Source organism: Sander vitreus, chromosome 11 (genome assembly GCF_031162955.1).
Source record: "Sander vitreus isolate 19-12246 chromosome 11, sanVit1, whole genome shotgun sequence".
Taxonomy (NCBI): Eukaryota; Metazoa; Chordata; class Actinopteri; order Perciformes; family Percidae; genus Sander; species Sander vitreus.
In genome coordinates this window covers 28,554,872-28,561,948 of record NC_135865.1, presented here as the reverse complement: position 1 = coordinate 28,561,948, position 7,077 = coordinate 28,554,872, and positions in this window count along the sequence as shown.

Sequence of the window (7,077 nt, the reverse complement as noted above, 5' to 3'; positions counted from 1 at the left end):
TTGGACAGCCTGTGTTACAAGTGATGACCGTTTTGAGTTTTGTGTCTAGAGTTTTGAAAAATGACATCAAGGTTCTGAAATTAGTAGCAAAGTAATTGTAAAAAAAACTGTAAGAGAGACAACGGTAGCGAGTAGTATGAAAAAATTCTGTTCTATCCGAGACGGTGGAACCTAAAGGAGCGTGTTCCATTTTCAGCAGGGCCTGCAGGGCATCGGTGCAATCACCCCACATGATTACTGCCCAACACAGGCAGTGAGGACAGGCCTAACTCTGTTCTCTCTTTGACAAAGGACAGGGGGGTTCCTTGGTTTTGCCCCCACGCCTAGCTGATAAGAAATGGAAAAAAGAGATTGTTTGATGCCTATTCTTCCACTTCTTGTCCATTCTTGCCCTGATTTATGTTTTTTTTTTAGTGTTGCAGTTTTTGGAGACAAAAATGTTTAAGTGGGATGGGCTTTTTTTTTTTTAAGTGCATTTGCGTGTGTTTAAATCATTGATCAAGTTTATTTTGTGTGTGAACATTGTGTGTGTGTGTGTGTGTGTGTGTGTGTGTGTGTGTGTGTGTGTGTGTGTGTACAATTTGTGTGTGTGTGTGTGTGTGTGTGTGTGTGTGTGTGTGTGTGTGTGTGAGAACATGCACCTTTACTCAGCAGAATATTTTTAGTTGAAGGATAATGAATTACTGTCAGATTAAAATATTTAATCACCCTTTCCTGTAAAAGCGAAGACCTCTATCTATCATCCTGTCCTCCCTCAGCACTAAGAAACAGAGTTCCAGAAGAAGCTTAAACAAGACACTGCACGCTTCCTGTTCTTTTCTGAACTCTATTAAACATATTTGTCATAAACAGTGAATTATGTAGAGTACAGTTTAACTAAGAAAGACTGGTGGTGAAAAATATTGTTTTAGCTACCACAAGGCAAAGCAGAAACAGACATGCATGAAAAATGAAGATGTGATTTCTTGTGATTGCATGTCTTTTATGTAGATTTAAACTTTGGAGCGTCTGGCTTTAACAAGGTTTCATTTCTCCACCAGATTTATTGTTAAGATGTTGCTACATGAATCCTAGAAAAATGTGTGATGTGTGATGTTTATTATATGAAGAAAGTTTTGAACAATACGGGAGACTAGTTATTAGAGTAGTAGAGGGAGGCAGGCCGGTACAGCCCGATCTGGCAGGGGAGAGTTCTAGCCCAACCAGGCTCCTCTCCTTAACCTGTCTCTCTTATGACATTATGCTGTTATAGTTTTAGACTGCTGGGGGACTTCCTTCCTTTGACACACTGAGCCCCTCTCTTTTTCCATCTGTGTGCATCCATGTCCCAGAAATGCTTGTTACTAAAATAGCTCTGGGGAACTTATTCCCCAGAGTCCCTATGTTTTTGTTTTTTGCCCAGCATGTTTCCTTTGATTAGGGTGGCACCTAAATCAGGGTTGTAGCTGTCGCCGTGGTCCTGCTGCGCACCCTGCTATGCCCTGTTACACTCTGCTACACTCTGCAGTGCCCTGCTACGTCCTGCTACGCCCTGCTATGCTCTGCTGTGCCCTGCTATGCTCTGCTGTGCCCTGCTAAATCCTGTAATGCCCTGCAGTGCCCTGCCTTGCCATGAACTACTACAACTACTATTTCTAGTCACAGTTCCATTATCTTTATTGTGACTATTATTGCCACTGTTCATCACACCCCCAACCGGCACCTTCAGACACCGCCTACCTATATAGGCGATAAGGTTATGTACATTTGTGTGTCATCAGCATAACTATGGTAACGTATTTTGTTGTTTTCCATAATCTGAGCCAGTGGAAGCATGTAGATGTTAAACAGAAGAGGCCCCAGAATGGAGCCTTGAGGAACTCCGCACATCATATTTGTATGCTCAAATACATAATTACCTATAGATACAAAGTAATCCCTATTCTTTAAGTAGGATTCAAACCAGTTTAGTACTGAGCCAGAAAGGCCAACCCAGTTTTCAAGTCGGTCTAGTAATATGTCATGGTCGACCGTGTCAAATGCAACACTGAGATCAAGCCTAGACCTACTCTATCTGTAAAGTGTCTTGAGATAACTCTTGTTATGGTTTTATACTACAAATAAAATGTAATTGAATTGAATTATTTCCTTTACATTAATAAAGACATTTGCACCATAAATAGATTAAAAAAATGCAGGAACGGAAGTGTTTGACACTCCAAATGTAAGTGGGGGAGTACCCCGGTTACAATGTTCACCCTCCAATGTTGAAACAAAACCTACGCCCTTGGCTGGCAGAGCAGGAAAGCTCATTCAGAAAGGCATTTCCTGACCGTTGAGCTAATTAGGCCCATCAAGCCTCAGACACACAGGAATAACCAAATCTAACTGTGGCTACGCTAATTATACTCATTAGCGGTCTCTTTTCATTTTTTTGCTCTATCTTTTGTGCAGGTCGCCAACATTTATTCAATGAAAGAGGGAGAGCAGGAAATCCATATCAGCGTTGTGTCATTTCCGAGCCTATTAGGCAGCAAAATAATATTAGTGACTATTATTAGATGAGAAGGGATCATCAGTAGCAATCATTTGGGTGATGACGTCTTTCCAAAACAGAGCTGGCCTCAGTGGAGTACAGGTCAGGATTGCTGTGTTGTTTTTTTTTGGAGACATAGTATAGTCTTTGGAAGAATGCATACGTGGGTACGGGTGTGGGGAAAATGATATGCTGTTTTCTTTTTCAGCGATACATGAGGATAAAGGCTTACTTAAAACCAGGGGCAATTTTAGCCTGAAGAATAATTGCAACAAAAAAAGAGTAAGTATGTGTTAATTTATTGTGAGCTAAGGACTTCTGCTCTAGGAATATCACAGCATCGTGATCTAGATGACTAGATGGTCGTTAAAATGGTGCCAGGTAGGGCTGGATATCGTTCAAAAAAGTTCGATACCGGTACCAATACCAGTACCGTGACTTTCGATACCGTTTCCTAAACGATACTGTTTTCGATACCAATTTAATTAAACAAAAAGAAATTACAACATTACGGCACAAATCTTTTAGTGTATTTTTCGGCTCCTACTACGTGAGCCCGTCTCTGTGTAACGTAGTTTTTCCTGAGTGCTCCACAACGTGTAACGCAAAACAGCCAATCACAGACATTATTAGATCTCAGTAGAAGCATGTTGCGTGCTCATTGGCTCACTGACGCTGATGAGATTTACTCCCTAGGTTTTGAAATTGGGTATTGAATGACGAGGCGTTTTTCCATACTTGATACTTTAGAGGCAATTCAGTCGGTACATAAAAAGTATTGAATTCGGTACCCAGCTCTAGTGCCAGGCACCCCTGCTTATTATCGTAACTCAACGGAAAACGGGACCATTTGGCTTTCAGAAATCCCTCTCTACCTGTCAGAGTTTTACAGTATCTTCCATCATCATTATGGTCGTTATGGCTCCTCTCCTTGGGGCCGTTGTCAGGGATAATCTCTGGCTTAGACGCTGTCTGCACAACGCTGCAGTTCTGAGGTCAAGGGCTACAGCTCCACCCTTGTTTTGTGCATGCAGGGAGAAAGAGAGAAGAAAGGAAATATGAAGCACAAACACAATTACAAACACACAAAGATACACAGGCTGTGGTAGAAGTATTCAGATCCTTTGCTTAAGCAAAAGTATTAATACCACACTGTAAAAATACTACAAGTAAAAGCCCTGCATTGAAAATGTTACTTAAGTAAAAGTCTGTAATATCAACAGGAAAATGTACTTAAAGTATTAAAAGTAAAAGTACTCAATGCAGAAAAAAACTCCCATTTTAGAAACTGGAAACGATCCAAACAGTTCTGTAAATATATTGTTGGGTAGTTAGATTTATAATAAAACATTGCATTTTATAAACTAATTCAAGTCAATTCAATTTTATTTATAGTATCAACTCATAACAAGAATGATCTCAAGACACTTTACAGATAGAGTAGGTCTAGACCACACTCTATAATTTACAAAGACCCAACCATTCCCCCCAAGAGCAAGCATTTAGTGCAACAGTGGCTGCATGTGTTTTGTGTGCAGACATCTTAATTTGTAAAGTAACTAGTGACTAAAGCTGTCAGATGAATGTAGTGGAGGGAAAAGTACAATATTTCTATCTGAGATGTAGCAGAGTAGAAGTAGAAAGTGGCATGAAAAGAGAAGACTCAAGTACAGTACAAGTACCTTGAATGCATACTTAAGTACAGTAATTGAGTAAATGTACTTTCCACCACTGGACACAGCACATAGACTGAGTGAGGCTGGAAGCATCAGTCCTTTTTTTTTAAATCCCTCATCACGACAGTAATGCTGAAGAGAACATTTCTTTCCATTGGTCTGAACTGGCAGCATTATCGCATATCATCTCTGAAATACACTGGAATGCAGCAGGAGGAGAGAGAGAGAGAGAGAGAGAGAGAGAGAGAGAGAGAGAGAGACACACACACAGGGGTGGTTGTTTGTTATGTACTTTTTATATACGTAATGTCTATCTGTGTCAAGGCAGATTTCAAACCATCTGCCTTGGTTGTAAAGCACTTTGGGGTCAACTTATGTTATATACAGTACAAAGATGACTTGACAATTACAAACACACAAAGACACAGACTGAGTGGGGCTCACTCATCGAGACAGTAATGCAAAGGGAACATTTGTTTCAATTCGTCTGAACTGGTGAGAATTATCGCATATCATCTCTGACATACACTGGAATGCAGCTGGAGAAGAGAGAGAGAGAGAGAGAGAGAGAGAGAGAGAGAGAGAGAGACAGAAAGAGGGAAAGATGGGGGGTGGTTAAAGGTCTTGCCAGACCAGTTCGGTGTTGACGTGGTGGTGTGAGAGAAAGACGCAGGAAGGAAAGAGTGAGAGCGTGGAAGAGGGACAGAGAGAGAGGGAGGAGAGGGAAACAGAAATCTGCTAAACAAATCATGGCAGCACCGGTTGTATTGTACACACACACACAGACTCCAACACACACCAGTAACGCACTCACATTGCCGCGCAGGAAGCGGAACAACGGACAAACAGCAGTGACAACGTGTGGAGCTGAAGGTGAAGCCAGATGTGTACTGCATGCGCCAACATCAGCACGCAGTCAGCAAGTATGCAACATACTGTATTCTCATGTGACTGTGAGCTGGCCTGGCCTCAACTCCTGTAACTTTGAGAAGTCTCAAAATCTGACCCATAGCAAACACCACGACTGGCCGATTTTGCCAATGAACACACCTTTAACAAGCAAGGAGAGAACATAGGAGGGAAATTAGTCTCAATACTGTGTTTCAAACACATACCAACCACTGAGAACACATGCAAAACTGCTGTACTAATAAACACAACCCAATTCAAATATATGTCAGTATTCAACAGTGGTGGAGGAAGTATTCAGATCCTTAACTTAAGTTAAAGTACCAACACTGCATTGTGAAAACACTCTGTTACAAGTAAAAGGCCTGCATTGAAGATGTTACTTAAATACAAGTATACAATATACTTAATTAACCCTCCCTTTTTACATCCAAGTTGATTCTTTAGAGTTCTTCCTTTTCTAAATCAAGGTTATCTGACGGTGTACATCACAGACTGAAAACTCCTCTGAGTCACGTGTGAATTATGATTTTTGGCTAATGTAAATATGATTGACTTGAATTGATTTTGAGTTAAACAGCAACAGAAGACAACGACGTCAGCAGTGCAGAAGAATATTTGAGCTGTGTCGTTTCCTCCACGGCTCCAGGCGTGTCCTCTCTGCTCCACAAACACTTGGCCCTGTCAGAGGGGAAATCTCCCTGACTGCCCCATAAATCAACATGTGTTAAAAGACACACGCACGCACGCACGCACGCACGCACGCACGCACGCACACAAGCACCTACACTGTAGTATTTTTTCTTGTGATTGCATTTCTAAATGTCGTCATGTAGGACACAAGCACTTTCTTGACATTGAACTCATTCAAATTGTGTTTTTGTCTAGAATGCTATTAATTATAATACTATTTGGGGATGATACTCAATACTCTATTCTCTCATTAAATATGAGACGTTTTGCTGCTTGAACAAACAACTTATGGGGGCGTTTTTTTTGGGGACAAGAAGGACGGCCTCAAAAATGACCACATTTGTATAATAAATAGCTAGTGGAACTAACAACTCAACAGTCACAAGCACATCAACAAAACACTGTTTACCAGTAGTCAAGGACAACAGCATTATCATATCTGTTGAGCTGACTACAGCAACACTGACAAAACCACATCCTCTGCGTGATGTACAGCAAGACTCATCACAGGACTGTGAGAAAGTATTAATAATGGAGGATGATGGCCAGGACTATAATTGGCATTTAGAGAAATTTACAGTTTCACACTTTTTTCACTGTTAATTTCATTGCATTTTTTTTTTCCAGTAACCATATTTATGAGTATGACTCCAATGGAGGATATGTGGAGGCAGACATGGGGAGAGTTTAAAAAGGAGTCTGTGGCGACAAGTAAGCTGTAAGTGGTGAGACTATGCCAATACCAAGTGGAAAGGTTTCCTGCCCTTGTGTCTCAGTTTTCATTAGCCTGATATTAAAAGCAAGCACACACACTCACGCACGCATGCATGCACGCACGCACACACGCACATCCAGCTATCTGGATCAGTTAGCCATCTGGATTGACTCTCTTGATTACAAATGTCCCACTTCAACCAGGCTTAACTGAGTTATTCATTAACCAAGCACATGTTTTCAGCTGACAAAATGACTTTTCCAGTGAAGCTCTACGTGTAATCTGTTGAAACTTTCACTGCCTGGCATTGATAGAGAGAAACGCAGACAGACTTACAAACATGACAGCAAAAGTCTCTAAACTAAACTTCAACACTTTGTAGTCAACTAACAAAACGTGTTTAGGTTACATGGGGACGTCGTTTCAGTTTCAGTCCATGCTCGTTTCACGTGCGTGTTCCCAGGCTAGGTGGGAAATGTGATTCCTCCAGCCATCTTCAGGCTCTGTCCTGTGGTTTCCTCTCACTTGGACAGTCCTGAGTACCTCCGAAGGGAGACCTCGAGGAGTCA